Consider the following 16,658-nt stretch of genomic DNA (forward strand, 5'->3'; position numbering starts at 1 on the left):
TGGAGGTGGTTAGAAATGCAGACGTTCAGCGCCACCCCGACCTATAGAATTCTAGTTCTCCTCTTAACAAGGCCCCGGGTGATTCACACGCACAGAAGGGTTTGAGCGGCTCTGCCCTAAATCTCCATGTTATATAATTCTCATTCTTACCCCTCTCCCTTAGAGAAGGTGCAGTGTCAGCACATGGGTTTTCTGGGTGGTTTTGTTGTGTCGTTTTAAACCTTCCTCTTCACTTTGGGAATCCGAGAATTTCACTTCCTTTCTTGGGAGCTATCTATGCATTTAAAAACATTTTTGTTAAAACCTCATAGTGCACCACGTTTCCAGGCCTGGGAGGCTAACCCTCACCCTTCAAAGTCCTGCTTTAAGTAGTTAGCGGCGTCCTATGCAGGCCCCTAGTTAGTGCTTTGTGTCTGCAGACACTCAATAGCTATTTGTAGCTTCTATGATCCATAGATAGATGAGAAATGTTCTTTTGAAAGTTGCAGTTAAGTGTATAGTTTTTACTTAGTTCTTCCCTGATATGGTGGTCCCTCCCTCCCTCCCTCCCTCCCTCCCTCCCTCCCTCCCTCCCTCCCTCCCTCCCTCCCTCCCTCCCTCCCTCCCTCCCTTCCTCTTTCTTTCTCTCTCCCTCCCTCCCTCCCTCTTTCTTTCTCTCTCCCTCCCTCCCTCCCTCTTTCTTTCTCTCTCTCTCTCTCTCTCTCTCTCTCTCTCTCTCTCTCTTCTTTCTTTCCATGCTAATGCTTTGACCCAAAACATCCTCTGGGCCTGCTATACACTTTTTACAAAGCTGGACCTGGCTCAAGGCCAGGCCTCCTCTCTTGCACCATGGAATTCCTGCACTGAGATAGGAGAAATCAGTTGTGCTCTCAGAGTTACAGACGCTGAACAACACAGCAGGGGCCAGCTTATCAGTGGACACCTCTTTCAGAATCCCTGCTGAACGGTGGCTTATCACAGCCCATGCCCAGCGAGCCTACATGCGGAGGCAGCTTTCTCCGGATTCATGAATAGGCATTAACCACGCACCCCTTCATGGCACTACAGCAGCCTGAACCTTAGGGGCACCTGAAAGGGGTGAGGAAGTAGCCCCTGACTGTGGAGCTTGCAATCGAGTGATAGTGAGACACCCAATCCAAAAGTATTAGAAGAAAAATCCTAAACTGTTAGATTAGCGGTGTCTCCGAGAGGTAGAGACTGTAAAACTGCTGAGTGAACATCAAATAAAGAGCAGGATCCCCATAGGATGGGGCTGGGTGACATCACTTTTTCATTTCCTTAAATTGCTGTGAAAGCTTTATCCCCTGCCTGCTTTTTCTTGGGGGCAAACCATTCTCCTTTGTTTCATATGGAAGGAAAGAGCCCCTCTGGACTCCGCTGCCTGGGAAATCCATCAAGCCAACCACAGAAAACTTGCATTTTTCCACCATTTCGGGGGTTCTGCTTGGCATAAAAAACATAACTTCCCTGCATGAGGTGAGGGGGGATTTCTGCTTTCTTCTCCCCACCTCCTGTAGGATACATCTGGCCCACAGTTACTGATCGTTGTCTGCATAGCTTTAATCCAAATGTGTACACTGCTTTTTGAAAGGTGAAAGACTGAGTCAAAATAACATCGGGTTACGATCTGCCCTGTTCATCTGGAGGGCGGGATTATTGCAGGAAGCTCCCTTCCAGCCAGTCTGCTTGCTAACTATCGTCTTTGTTTCCTGGGAAGCCACGCTCCCTGCCTTTGCACTTTTCCCACAGCACACCCACCCCGGCATCCCTTACCCCGTTCCTGTCCATGTGCTACCCATTCTTAAACGCCCTCCTACCCAGTGACTTTGCACCTGCACTGATTATTTGAAACTTCTGTTGTGCCTTATATTGCTAGGAGGTTTTTGGTCTTTCTTATTTATCTCCCCAAATATATTTTCAGCTTTTTGAAGGCATAGAGGGGTACTTAGGCCAGTGTTAAGAGAGAGAATTAGACCCAGGCTGAGGATTCCTATGAGAGTTCTGCTAAAGTGGGCATAAGGCCCATGGAAACCACACCGCAGGACACTGGCTTCTAGTGCACAGAAGGGAGTCCTCTTCCATGGGCAGCCTTCAAGGTGACTCTGTGTGGAGCTGATTGTCCATGGCCAACTAACATACAGAAGCCAAAGTTATAATGATAGCTCATATATTCTTTGCAAGGCACAGCGATAAATGTTCCATGTACATAATCTCATTTAGCCCTTCCCCAAACCTTTAAATTAGGTATAGTTATTATCCTCAATATGCAAATGAATCAGTGAGATCAAGTGACTTGTCTTGCAGTCACACAGCCGACTATGGATGGATCTGCCTGACTTTAAGGCTCTTTTCTTATAAGCATAGTGTGAATAGGGTTTTACCTCTCCTTTGTAGGCCAAACATGGCAGCATGGTTCATGATCATGTAAATACCTACCCTCAATATTTACCTTTCTGATTCCCTTGTCTGCTTCTTAGATAGGGAGAGTATCTTTCTAGGTCCTAGTGGTTCCTGTAAGTGCCATGAGAGGAAATTGCTGCCACTGGAGCAAACTTGCTTTCACCTAAGAGTCAAGGGGTCTGACTGCAGAACCCCTGGTTGCCCACTCCTGGTGAGCTATTGGGCAAGTCACTGTGCCTTCCTTCACCTCTCCTTGATCCTCACGAAGCCTAGATGAACTCTGAGATCTTTTCCAAAACTACCTAACAGCTTAATTTTAAAGTTTACCTTTGGTGTCTAGGAACTAAAAGGAAATCTTAGCACAATTTTTATTGCAGTCCATGAATTTAACAGTATCCATGGTAAGCGTCATTTATATCTTTAATTTCCAGGTAGCTTTCAATAAGTAAACTCAAATAATGAAACAAGGATCTTTCCTTCTTAACACGGTGTTCTTCTATCACTGACACCATCTGGATCCACCATGTTCCAGTCAGTGCGGTTGACCTGTCAGTCCTCAGGAGTGCCTTGGTTCTGGTTGGGTCACTTTTTGCCTCTAGGGCTCTAGTTCCTACAAAAGGAGTGGACTTAAGGGTACAATAGTCATCTATCTTGGGCTTGCTGATTGTTTTCATCCACAGAAAAACTGTACCTGCTTAACCTGTTCAGGGGTGGAGGAAAGTGTGTTTACATTTCAAATTCCCCCGTGGAATTCAGTCTCCATGGCTGCACTTTAGTCACTATGCTCAGCCCCAGACTCACAGCACAGTGGGCTGGATGAGGCACCTGTTCTTGGAGGAATTCATCAGTCCACAAGTTTTCATTAAGTAAGTTAAAGAATGACAGTCCTGATTAAAATGCCTTCCTGGAACCAGAACCTTATCAGTTCTTGGGATCTCTAAGGTCCATCTCTTCCCTTCCCCACCACCACCTTGCCTTTTTTTTTTTTTTTAATAATAATCATACTGGGAAAAAAAATCATCCTATTTGAAAAGGAAAAAAGTGGTAGGAGGAGGTATGGGGCAGACTGTGTGCTAGAGCAGTATTTTTGAGAACAACTTGGGCCACAGCCGACGGAGGCATATTCTCCTGATGGTCCTAGAAATGGCTCCAGTAGGTTATTAGCATACACTGTACTTTCCTTTTGACTCACTGTGTAACTGTGGGAAATGAATTGAACCTTTTAGTGATTCATGTGTGAGTGATAGATACCAAGATGTTGACTTTCATAATTTTGTGATGAGGAAACCCTTGAAATACTAGGAGAATCTTGGAAACATAAAGTGACCTTACAAGGGTGACATTTCTGGTCACCGCTAACACTAGAACAGTATTTACATGGAGCTTTCTGCTTTGCCATACATTCATGTCCTCAGTATACTCTGAAACTGAATTTTCCAGTGTTTTTTTTCCCCCAGGGAATATCTATATCAGATGTTGACATTTTATAGTCTATGTGCCAAAGATGACAAGGGCCAGATTTCACTCATGGGGGCCACATGTCACTGCTTTTGCTTAGGACTTCTACGTGCCTTCTCCCTCTTCACCTTTCTGCTGCTTCCAAGAATGGATTCACATTTGCTAACAGACCTGGTGGGGGTTAGAGTCATCAACTGCGAAGAGAAAGCCCTTATCTTGGCAAAACTTTTGAGAAGTTTTCACTTCCTTGTCTACAAGGGAGAAATATTTGTGCCTTAGAATGAAGGTTTAAGTTTTCCCAGGACTGCGTAAGTCATGACTGATGGATAATTAAATGTAGTCAGATTCTCACTGCAAGAATTTCTCAGCGTGGCAGCGGGTAACTGACGTCATTTAACTTCTCTGTGCCTTAGTTTTCTCATCCGTAAAATGAAGCAGTAGGAGTCATAGGCAGACCAAGATTTGTTTGTTTTTTTGTGTGTCAACAGTAAGATTTTGTTTTTTTTTATTATTATTGTGTTCAATCATCATTATCAAAGCTAGTGTTGCCTAAAATTATTCATTTTATTATTTCTTGCCTTAAAATAATCTTCAAGCTCCTCCCCTCCCATTTCTTATGCTTTATAAAATACTAAGATTAGTAAAAGTCCATAACCTTTATCATGTCCTAAGTCAGCAAAGACAAGAGGATTTTACCCTCCTACTTGAGTTTTCTTGGGCATATATAAGATCTTAGGAGAGTTTTTACACCTAGCTAACACTATCTTTTCTATGCTGGTAACCCACCCAAATATTCTAGCCTTAACTTCTCAGCAAAGTTCTCATATTTCTAGCTACTCATGGGGAATTTTCCCTTGGGAAGAACATCTCACTATGCATCAATTAACAGGTATTTTTGAGCAGTTATTATGTACCCAACATTATGAGTAATCTAGAGGAAGCATTAGAAATCAACCCTGCTCTTAAGGACCTTAAAATTGAAACTAGGGAGAAAACACGAAAGTACGTTCAGTGAGGAAACACTTGTTGAGGGCCTGTTTGTGTGGACACCATAAAGCCTGATGAGTAGTGTGACGATACATCCCAATTTTCCAGGAATTGTCCCATTTATACATTTTGCATTGGAGTAATTATTAATATTAATCCTTCTGACCATCAGAAGTGTTCTAGTTTGAATGAAGAATTACAGCGTTGTCTTAATGATGGGGAATGACAGGGCCTTGGAATCCTCACTCATGGTAGTCAGGTCAACAGAGGATTACCGTAGCAACTAAGAACCTTGATAATAATCGCTTTGTTAACACAGGAATGGACATTGTCACACCTTCGGCATTTTTCGGTTTGGATGAGACAATTTCTCATATTACCTGAGGTATCTGTAGAGGCTGTATTGCATTGTTGGTTAATCTAATGCAAAGATTACCTTCTCCAGGTTAAAATTCTGAGATGATAATCATCATTATCCAAGCTTGCATTTCCTAAAATTACTCATTTTATTACTTCTTTCCTTAAACAAAATAATCTCCAAGCTCCTCCCCTCCCCCTTTTCACCCTTTATAAAGTACTAAGATTAGTAAAAGTCCGTGACCTCTATTATGTCCTAGCTCAGCAAAGACAGGAGGATTTTACTCTCCTATGGAAGCATTTCAGGTCTCATCATTGACTTGAGTTTTCTTCAGTATATATAGGATCTTGGGAGAGTTTTTATACCTAGCTAACACTGAGATAGGCTTAACCTATTTCTGAGACATGTTAGATCTTTCACTTATGGAAATAAACCAAGAAGAAGTTTTAAAGAACAGTGGACAATTCTAGTAGCTTGTGTGGTCAACCAAAAACTGGCTTAGTTCAACAACCATGCCCGAGTGCCTCCGTCAAGCCAAGCACTGGCCCTTTAGTTGACAGAGCAGAAGGAATTTTAGAGCAAAGCCTGGAGATAGGAAATAGTGTGGGGTATGTGGGGACAACCGTTCAACTTGGCATTGGTGGAAAGTGAGTCAGCGGGTGGCAGGAGATGGAGGTAGGTAGAGGCGACATTGAGAAGCATATTGATTTTCAAGTTTGGAAATGAAATGGTACCTCAGATATAGCTCCATCCCCGGGGCTCTGACTGCCCTGGCAGCCAATACATTTGTGGCAATAAGATCTGTTTTTCAGAGTTCCTGCTGATCTCTGAAAACCCTCTCTGCTCACATGCATGCTGCTCACACATTCAAGCCTAGTAGAGTTGATGAGACAGTTCCTGGAGATCTGGGACAAACAATTCTAGCTAGCGGGGAACAACCAGCTCTGGGCAGACATCCCCGTGTTTTGTGTCACCTCCAGGTGCTGCAGAAGAACTGGTGCAGCAAGGACAATCGATTCCGTGGGTCAAGGTAGTGGTGTTTATGTTCTTCCCGAACGTGCAGCAATTGCTGACAATGCTGGGCTGGCACCAAAGATCCTGCTGGTTCTTTGATTGTTCCTCCCACTGGTGGACTTGGATGGCCCAGGAGGCCATGTGACCCAGTTTCGTGTACAATCTTCAAGCTACCAGGTCCTGAAGTCCATGCCACTCTGAACAGCAATGTACAATCAGGTGATCTTATTTACCCTGGCAACGCACGTTCTTGGCAACAGAAACAGAGAGGTATGGGTTAATGCATAAACAGAGGAAGTTAAAAAAAAGGCTTGCCCTGGCCAATGTAGTTCGGTTGGAGGGTCGTCCTGTATACTGAAAGGTTGTGGGTTTGATTCTAGGTCAAGGCACATACTTAGGTTGCAGGTTCGATCCCCGGTCAGGGTGCATACCGAAGGCAACCAATGGGTGTTCTCTCTCACATTGATATTTCTCTCTCGCGTATGCTCTCTTTCTAAAACCAATAAGCATATCCTCGGGAGAGAATTAAAACAAAACAAAACAAAACCCTCTCACACCAGTTTAGAATTAGCCTAAAGAATTTACCAAAAGGGTAAAATGTAAAACCAACGGGCAGAACTGTCTCCACGTGAAAAGAGCATGCCAACAAAGATTTTGTTCATATAAGAGAATTATTAATAGATGACCAAGAACTTTTAAAATCAAATATAGATGCTTGTTTTCCAGTTTGCTAGACACAAGCACTAAACATGGTATCTGTAAGAAACATCTTTTTTTTAGGTACAGGGGAGGTCTTAAAGCTGCATGAAACGTTTACTCTTCACTAATTTGTTTAAACATGTTTCTTTAATTAGTATTTTTTTCTCCATTGCAAGAGTCTGACCGCTATTCATTTGGTGAAGAATCAATGAGGGACTAAGGGAGTGTGAAGGGATGTTCCCCTCCTTTGGGGACTGTAGAGATGCCAAGAGACTGAAAATATTTTGAACAGAAAAAGTCCATGATGGTATTGGGCCCACACTTGTAGCTTATGCTTGGTCACGTTGGTGCTGATCACTTTCATCCAAAAGGCTTCGAGGAGTACGTTCTGAACTGGACATTTGAGATCATACGATTATGACTATTTTTAACTGTGACTCTCACAGGAGAGAACTCTAATTCAACAACCTCCCTTATGAAGGTTCAATCCAGGTTTCATTGTCATTTATACCAGTGCTACTCTGTCAGTCTCTGATGATGTGAAAGGCTCGGCCTAGAAAGTAATCTATGTACTACTTCCTTCATGGAGAAGCTGGGCTTTAAAAACCCCTCAGCTGAAGCACAGTGTGCTTAGGGAGGCAGTTGATATAGAGCAGGGGTGGCCCTGCCAAGGCCTCACCAAAGAGAAGCAGTTCCAGCCATCACATTAGGGGTGAGTTAATTAAATGTTTGACCAAATATAGCAGGCTAATTTTTAAGCTGATAATTTTGTATGGCCCGTGAATGATGTGATATGTATCCAAATGGCCCTTGGCAGAAAAAAGGTTCCCCACCCCTGATAGAGAATATGGCACCAGCTCCTGCTCCTGATGCAGAAGGTGAAATTTGCAGGCTGACATCTGTCTGTAGATGCACTTTGAGAATCATTGACATGCCCATTACTGTCACTTATGTCATCTTTCCAATCGATAATTATTAACCTGCCTTAATTTTGAAAAAACTAAATTTTGAGACAATTTCAAACTTACAGAAAAGTTACTAGAATAGAACAAAGAACTATAGCTTTCACCCATTCCCTTTTCAAGTTTTGCCCATAATGTGCTTGCTAGCAAAGACTTCAGTTCTCGATCACAGGATTCAGTCTCTCTAGAATGAGTTTTGTGCTCTTGACTTTTACAATGATTACATTTTGTAGAACGAACCCTCAACTTGGGTTTGTCCTGTGCTTCCTCATGATTAGCCCCAGGTTAGAAACAGGAATGTCACAAAAGTGATTTTGTATCCTTACTGCAACCTATGAGGCGGCCCCTGGTGACACTTTGTCCCAATAACTTTGTGTCCCGATGGTAACACTTGACCACTTCATTAAGATAGAGTCTGCCCCATTTCTCTACTGTAAAGTTACTTTTCTCATTTGTAATCAATAAGTATCATGGATATCTCATTATTCATTCCACTTCTGCCAACTTATTTTAGCACCCATTGATTTTTCTTGCCTGAATTTATTACTATGATATTTGTCAAATGGTAATTTTCTAATTGGATCATTGCTTACACATTTATTGGTTGGTATTCTACATTAAAAGGAAAATTTCTCATTTCCCATTTTAAAATCATTTGTTTATTAAAAAGTGAATTATTACTCATTATAATTTATTATTCAGTGGGTTATAATCCATTGTTATCATTAATTATTTTGATGCTCAAATTGACCTAGATTTTGACAGTAGGATCCTTGTGAAACTGGCTTCTGTGTCCTTTTGCTACGTGCCCATCGTTCATTCTTGAGCATTTCCTCCACAAAAGCTGTTCAGAAAGCTACAGCTTTCAGTCCTATCAAAACTGAACAACGGAGGTGACTAGAACACAGTAGAAAAGAGGCTTGTCTTGTACTTTCACTGCCCAGCTCTGGATCAGCCAGTTCTCTAAGGAGCCTTGTCTCCTTTTCATGGAAAGTGAGATTTATTTATTTTATTTTGATTTAATTTAGTTAGTTAGTTATTTAGTTAGTTATTTTGTTAATCCTCACCCAAGGATATTTTTTCCATTGATTTTTAGAGAGAGTGGAAGGGGGGGGGGGAGATAGAGAGAGAGAGAGAAACATCCATGTGAGAGAGACACATTTGATTGGTTGCCTCCCACACACTCCCTCACCCAGGCAGGGAACGAATCTGCAACCCAAGTATGTACCCTTGACTGGGAATCGAACCTGTGACCCGTTGGTGCACAGGCCGATGCTCTACCATTGAGCAACACCAGCCAGGGCAAGAGTGATATTTAGAAGTCAAGATTTGAGTGCTAAGCATGCCCTTTGCTACTGGAATGTTGCTTACTCCAGGCCTTCTCAGTGGACGGAGCCAGGAAATATATGTATTTTTATACATGCATGTTCACATACACACATACATGTGTACACATGAATACTTTTACATCTACTCTCCTTCTCTGGGTCCCATTATCATTAGTATGTTTATTTGTTCAGTCCCCTGTATGTAGCCCTCCCAACTACATGAGGCTGCCTCTCTGCTCTCCTCGGACATTATCCTTGCAAAGGTCATCGGTATTAGCTGTCTCCAGCTGCCCCTGCCACCTTGCTCCAATGTCATCCTCGCTCAGGCCTATTACCCCCTGCTCGTGCCTTCCCAATGACTTTTGGACTCAATTGGGAAAGTAAGAAAGAAAGCCAAACTTTTATTAATTAGATGAAAAAGTAAGCAATGGTAAACTGGATTATCTGCGATGGTTGCTCCTTTGTTCACTGATACACCTTAGAATTTAAACTCTAAGCCAGCCCATCTACCAGTATGGTCTGAATATTGACTCATTAGGGTCTTATGTGTCTCTAAGCCTACATCAGGACTGTAACGAAGGCCAGGAGGGTGGGAGGGTGGAGGTGCTTGTCCATTCCACGCACATTTGGGCCCCACTACAGCAGGGATGGGGCTGTCAGCACTGACTTCCAGCAGACCACTTTTCAACTGGTCTAGACATGCGTCATGCCTAACGAGAGAAGGGAAAAACCCCAACTGATTTTTCAGTGGTTCTCACCAAGAGGTTATAGTCTTCACCTCTCTTACCTGATTATGAGCTCACTTTTCCAGTAACTTGGGCAACAAGTATTTGCCAGCCCTTCTAAGTTGATGATAAGCTCCTTGAGGACAAGGGGCGGGAATGGGAGACTTATATAATCATCTATGATGACTGGCTGATTAGTGGCTGATTAGTAGTCAATTCCTCCTTCTGGCTAGACCATTAACCATAACACCAGGTGAGGACTTCTGTCACTTTTTCTATAGTGTTCTTGTCACCTCTATTGTTCACATTTTTGATAGGACTGAAAGCTGTAACCTTCTGAACTGGTTAAAAGGGCCTGAGGCAGAAGTAAAGGCCTTTTCTATTCCACCTTCTCTCCCTCCCTTCTTCTTTGCCTCCCTCCTGCCCCTGATTTAAAGGCTGGCAGAAGTTGATGCAAGAATGACCTTGATCTAGATTGGCAAATGGCCCTACTTCAAATTCAGGCCCAAGAGGCAGGACATTGGGCTCTGGACTGTAGTCAGGGCCCTTGTTGAAGGCTGGCTTCTGGCACGAGCTCTCTGTTCAACTTTTTGCAAGTCTCCTAATCTCCCTGGGCCTTGTTGTCCGCATCTGTAAAATTGGAGCTTGGACCTCATGATCTCTCATAGTCTGTGGCTCTACAGTTGTTTGACTCGGGTCTTAATAAATACTGTGATTCATGGCTACATGGCACAAGGATGATAAAGAGACAGGGAAAACTAAGAGTGAAAGTATAGCCTCTGATAACACTAGAAAGACCATCCTCTGGATACTCAAATCCAAACCTCTTCCTCTTCCGTGTGTGTGTATTTGCCTGCAATTACAGGGAGCACAACAGAAAGCCACTTACAGTTACTGCTGACAATTATTCTAAAATGTATATGAAAAGACAACCCCTATAATAGCTAAAGCAATTGTGAAAAAGAAGAATGAAGCGGGAAGCATCACTCCACCCGATATTAGATCTTGCTATGTGGCTACAGCAATCGAGACTGTGTGGTATTGGCAGAGGGATAGATGCATACACCAGTGGAACAGAGTAGGGAACCCAGAAATAAACCCACACAAATATGCCCAGCTGTGCTTTTCAACAAAGATGCAAAAACGCTTCAATGGAGGGAGGTCTGACTCGTCAGCAAATGGTGCTGAAACAGTGGATAGCCATGGGGAAAAAGGAATGAACCTTGACCTAGGCCTCTCACTTTCTACAGAAATTAACTCAAAGTGAGTAATATAGTTAAATTTAAAATATAAAACTATAAAACTTTTAGAGGAAAAGATAGAAAAAAATCTTTGCGATCTAGGACTGGGCAAAGAATTCTTAGACTTGACACCAAAAGCATGATCCCATAAAGGGAAAAGTTAATAATCTGATAAAAAGTTAAAAATTTTGCCCTGAGGAAGTCCACGTGAAGAAGATAAAAAGGCAAGATATAAATTAAGAGAAAATATTTTCAAACTATGCATCTGACAAAGAACAAGGATGTAGGATATATAAAGAACTTGCAAAACTCAACAGGTAAGAAAATCCCCAAACAATTCAATTAGAAAATGGCAGAAGACATAAACAGACACTTCCCCACAGAGTATACACAGAAGGCAAATAAGCACCTGAAAAGGTGCCAAACGTAAGTAGCTGTTAGGGCAATGCAATTAAAACCTCAATGAGATATCACTGTACACCTATCAAAATTGCTAAAATAAAAAGTAGTGACACTACCAAAAGCTGACAGGGATGTGGAGAAATTGGATTCATTATCAGTGGTGTAAAATGGTACAGCCACACTAGAAAATAGTTTGGCAGCTTCTTATAAAACAAAATGTGACATGAGACTACCATATAACCCAGCAATTATACTCTTGGGCATTTACCCCAGAGAAATAGAAAGTTATTTTCACATAAAAACCTATGCATGAATGTTTATAACAGCTTTATTTGTAGTAGCCCCAAACCAGAAACAACTCAAGTTCTCTTCAATACAGTAATCATTAAAGAAACTGCAGAACATTTACACATGCAATGGAATAATACTCAGCAATAAAAGGTACACATTTGATACATGGAATAAGTTGGATGAATCTCCAGGGAATTATGCTGAGTGGGAAAAGCCACCCCCCAACAATTACATACTGTATGATTCCATTTATATAGCATTCTCAAAATGACAAAGTGATAGAGATGGAGAACAGATTAGTGGTTGCCGGAGGTCAAGGACTGGGGCTTGAGTGGTGGTGGAGGGGGAGTGGGGAGAGGGAGCGGGTCTGTGTGCCTATAAAAGGGCAGTACAGGAGATCTCTGTGGTGGTAGAAACGCTCTGTGGCCCGGCTGCATCAGCGTTGGCGACCTGACTGTGACACTGCAGTTTAGTTCTGCCAGATGTTGTCATTGGGGAATCTCAGTAAATAGTAAACGGGTTCTATTATTTCTTAAAATTGCATGTGAATCTACATTTATCTCAAAGTAAGTTTAATTTTAAAAAAAAAGAAACATTAGGGCTGTCTGTCTGAGCTTAGTAAATGAAGTAACAAATGTACAATTTGGGAGAATAAAAGACTAAAATAATCATTGGATAGAGTATAAATAGTTTGGTGACAATGATATCTTTTTCTTTCTCTGTTTCCCAGAGTACTTGGCCCCAAATATAACCTTGCCCATAGAAACACTCAATAATTTTGTTTAATATATTACTGTCAGTATGAAATAGAAGTTGCCTTGTCAAGGAGTTTAATTTTTGTATGAAAATATAAAATACATATGTATGAAAATAAGCAATTCAAATGTGGTTCTGTGTGAACAAGCTGATGATTTTTTTGTGAAAAGAAGTGAAAATTATCCTTGATAACATAACCAAAACATAAACAAAGTCCTTTTGCATAATATGGGGTTAAATGATTGTGTTCCCCTCCCATAGAGGTTTTGTTTGCTAGCTGGCTTTTATTTTATAAAATGTCCTTGAACTACATTCACTAGCCTAGAAAGCAGGAGCTGTGACTTCTGAGTTCTAAGGAAAAGGTTCTCACTGAGATTTCTGGAGTCTCAGGAGTGTGGGGAGGGGGAAATAGGTCTGCTTCCCTATGGCCTGCAATTCCCACTTCGGGCAAGCTCCTATTCTATTTTGAAAACTGGGTTTCTGTAAGATTTGGTTTCAAAACAGATTCCAATGCTTTGTATAACATTTGAAAGCCACCAGCTGCTCCTGTCTGTGTTTGCTGAGAAGCCCAAGTTGCAGTTAGAGACCCAGTTTCTTGGGATCCCTGTCTGAGGAAATAGTGGGGAGGCTGAGCAGATAAGGAGTGAGCCTTGCTATTCTGGTAGAAGGACTAGTGCCTGCTGTCAATTTTTCTCCTGGTGTAGAGTGTTCCCATTCAATGCTGCCCTTTGCCCTGGGGACCACAGAGGAGACCTCACCTACAGAAGCTCTGGACCAGAAACTTCCCATTTCAAAGTTAAAAAATGAACCAGTGTGAGAGGTATTTTTTGCACAGAGTAATTTTTCTTTGATTTTTCAAAGTCTGTGTGTGTATGTGTGTATGCAAGAACACATGACTAGTACAAGGCATGAGGATCCAAGGGAGCGAGGTGATGGATCAACTGATGAAAAAATGCAACTGGAAACTGGAGGAGTCAAATTAGCAAGTGCTTATTGCATGAGCAAATATGCAAAACAGTGTGCAAAAAGAACTTATGAAAATATTTGGGGGCTATTTCAGTGTTGTTTAAATGGCTAATTGGTTAACAGTGATTAATTAATGAAAAAATAATTTTTAATAAAATGATAAGACAATAAGATCAGTGAAATGTCACCTGGCTAATCTGCATTCAAATGGCACCAAGGTCTCCACCAAAGGAAAATAGGTGACGCTGGGAAAGAGCCCAGAATAAGTAGTGGCTGATTTCTCCTTTGCACCAACTCTAACAGTGCAGGTAGTGATGTGTGGTACCCTACTTTCTCTGAAAGAGGGGTGAAACCTGGAAAGCTTACCCCACTTTGGTGGTGAAGAGTTCCTCTTAGATATATTGGGGCTTCATAAAAACCTTTCCAAGTGCCCACAGCACTGACATTACAGTCCCTCCCCAGCACTAGGTAGTGGTAAATGCCAGCAGGAGAAGGTGACAAAACTGAAAAGGAAGAGCATGTGTGTCTGTTATTGAAAGGAAGAGAGCAAAGGGAGAGTCTGACATTGTTGAGCATCTTCAGTTGGGAAGCAGAGGCCTGTTTGCTTCACCAGGAAGTTACAGCTTCACACCCCAGGAATCCCAGCATTGTCCCTCCAAGGGGATCAGCACCCCTCCCTTCCTACCTCTTGTACTAGATTGTGGTGGGAGGAACAAGAGGAGATAGGACCATGTGCAATAAAGTCAAAATGGCACAGGAGGAGGTGCTTGACTCCAGAGGCCTGTTAGTCTAATCTGGAAAAAAGATCATTAGTGGATGGTCCCCAATGCAAGCCCCAGAAAGTTTGGGAAGCTGATTAGTTATTTTGAATAAGCTTCTGGATCCTCCCAAGCCCAAGAATATGTAATTCAAGGTGAACAAAGAAGCTTTCTCTCTTGCTCTGGACTCTCATTCCTCCGGTTCATTCAAGTTCTCTCCCACCTGGGAGCACGTGACCATGCGGGCCACCTGGGGCCCGAGACAGACTGCATGGGCTCCTAAGAACTATGAAGCAAAAATTCTGGCCATTGGCCTCTACCTTGGCCTTGTTGGAGATGAGATTGAACTTTTCCATGGTGGGATGGAGGGAGATGGGACATTGGAAAGCCAGGAGGAGAACTCTTTTGATATTACATCACAAATAAACCACCTTGCCACATTACAGTCTCCTGTGTGTGGACCCTTGAAACACTTTTCTTGCAATCCCGTGGAAGAGCCTGTTTCCCACCCACAACATGTACATATCACAAAGATGGCCTTCAGGAAGGGAGAGGGTTCTTCAGGGTCAAGGCCCAGAGCATTACAGAGATGAATGTCAACCTCCTTGGCCTCCTGTGGTCCTTAAGGCATCTTGAACTTGCTGGGCCAGGGAAAGATGATCTGAGACCCTGTAGTTGGCAGAATTCCTGGGAGCACTTCAGTGTTACTTTCTGGGACTGGGGCTTGGATTCATGCTAGATTCAGCCTGTGTCTATGCCTACAATGAGCAACTTTCTTAGGGGGCTTTGCCATGCCCTCTTTGTTGGGGACAGGGGTAGGGAGGGGTAGAGGTAGTAGGACATAAGCCCAAACCATTAATAACCCCTTTCCTTCTAAACTTTCTACCCTGAAGAGTGAATTGGCTGGAATTTCCAGAGGGCTTTTGGTCATCAGCACTACAGTTAAGAAACAGAAAAGCTAACCAACAAAAACACATTTAAACCACAGACAAAATTACCAGTCTGTTATAACCCATCCAAAAAAAGGCATCGTCTGGCCAGAACTGACTCTGGTCCATGACTGGCCTGGTTTTCTGAGCTCCCCAAAAGTCTAAGAAGAGCCCAAGGCCCAGAGGAGGTGAGCACTGCCAAGGCTCACACAGTAGGGTTTGCCCGGGCTGCTCCTATAATTAATAGCACCCCATTCATTCTCCAAGCATCCCAGTTTGAACCATCAATTATATGGTCTTTAAACAAACAAACAAACTGAAAAGTTGGTTCCAGGCCTCAGCTGAGGGTCTGCAAGTTGGCTCCGAAGTCTCACTCTTCCTATACGACTGTCCAGCCAGAGTTAGCAAACTCCAGGCAGCAGGTCAGATCTAGCCCTTGGCCTGTTTTGTATGACCTACAGCTAAGAATGGTGTTTGCATTTTTAAAGTTTTTTTGTTTGTTTTGTTTTTAAGAAGAATATGTGACAGAGACCCTATGCGCCTGAAAAGCCTAAAATATTTATTGCCTCGCTCTTTACAGGTAAAGATTGCCGACCCTTGATCTAGCCACCCGATCTTGCATCTCTGGGTAGAAGGCCAGGATCCTGGGTCATTATGAATGTCTTTGGCCTCAAAAGTGTGCTTTGTATCCTCACGTTACTTTGCCGAATTCAAGTTCAGCAGAGCACCTGATGCCGGGAGGCCATCAGTGTTTGTAGAGACATGTCACCTACCAGAGAATCACGTGTGGACACATCAGCTGAGGTTCCTTCTCCATCTCCTCTCCAAGGGTTAGGGACGGTGAAGCGAGAGGAGTAAGGGCTAAAGCCTTCCTGTGCTCCAGTGGGGCTTCTGTCTGGTGAAGGGAAATGATGAGGCCTCGAAGCCTGTCTCCCAGGATGCCCCTGCAGCAACAGGCCCCTTTGGTGGCTTCCTACCATCAATCACACCCTGCTGTCTGATTGGGCCCTCAGATACCCAGATTATTTAATGTTCACCTTTAAGTTGTCATGCACAAACACAGGTGTGTGTGTCCCATGCCAGTTTTTAAAATGTGTTTGAATTAGTTGTCAACTGTCTCAGAGATTTACATGTTTAGAACTCTGTGTCTCCAGCTTCCCCTTCCCGGGTTGGGGTCCTAGTATGTGCTGAGGAAGCCTTCGGGAGGGATGTACCTGGTGTACACAAAGATGCGAGTGTTCACTCGTCCCTGGGAATTGCATCTCCAAAGTGAGGCCTTCTTTTCAGAATCACCATTTTGGTCTCAGTTCTGTGAGAGTGACTCCAGTTTGGGGAAACAGTTCTTTGAAAAAGCCAGAAAGACCTGCATGGTCCTCAGGCTTTG

This window comes from Miniopterus schreibersii (assembly GCF_964146895.1).
Source record: "Miniopterus schreibersii genome assembly, chromosome: 2".
Lineage (NCBI taxonomy): Eukaryota > Metazoa > Chordata > Mammalia > Chiroptera > Miniopteridae > Miniopterus > Miniopterus schreibersii.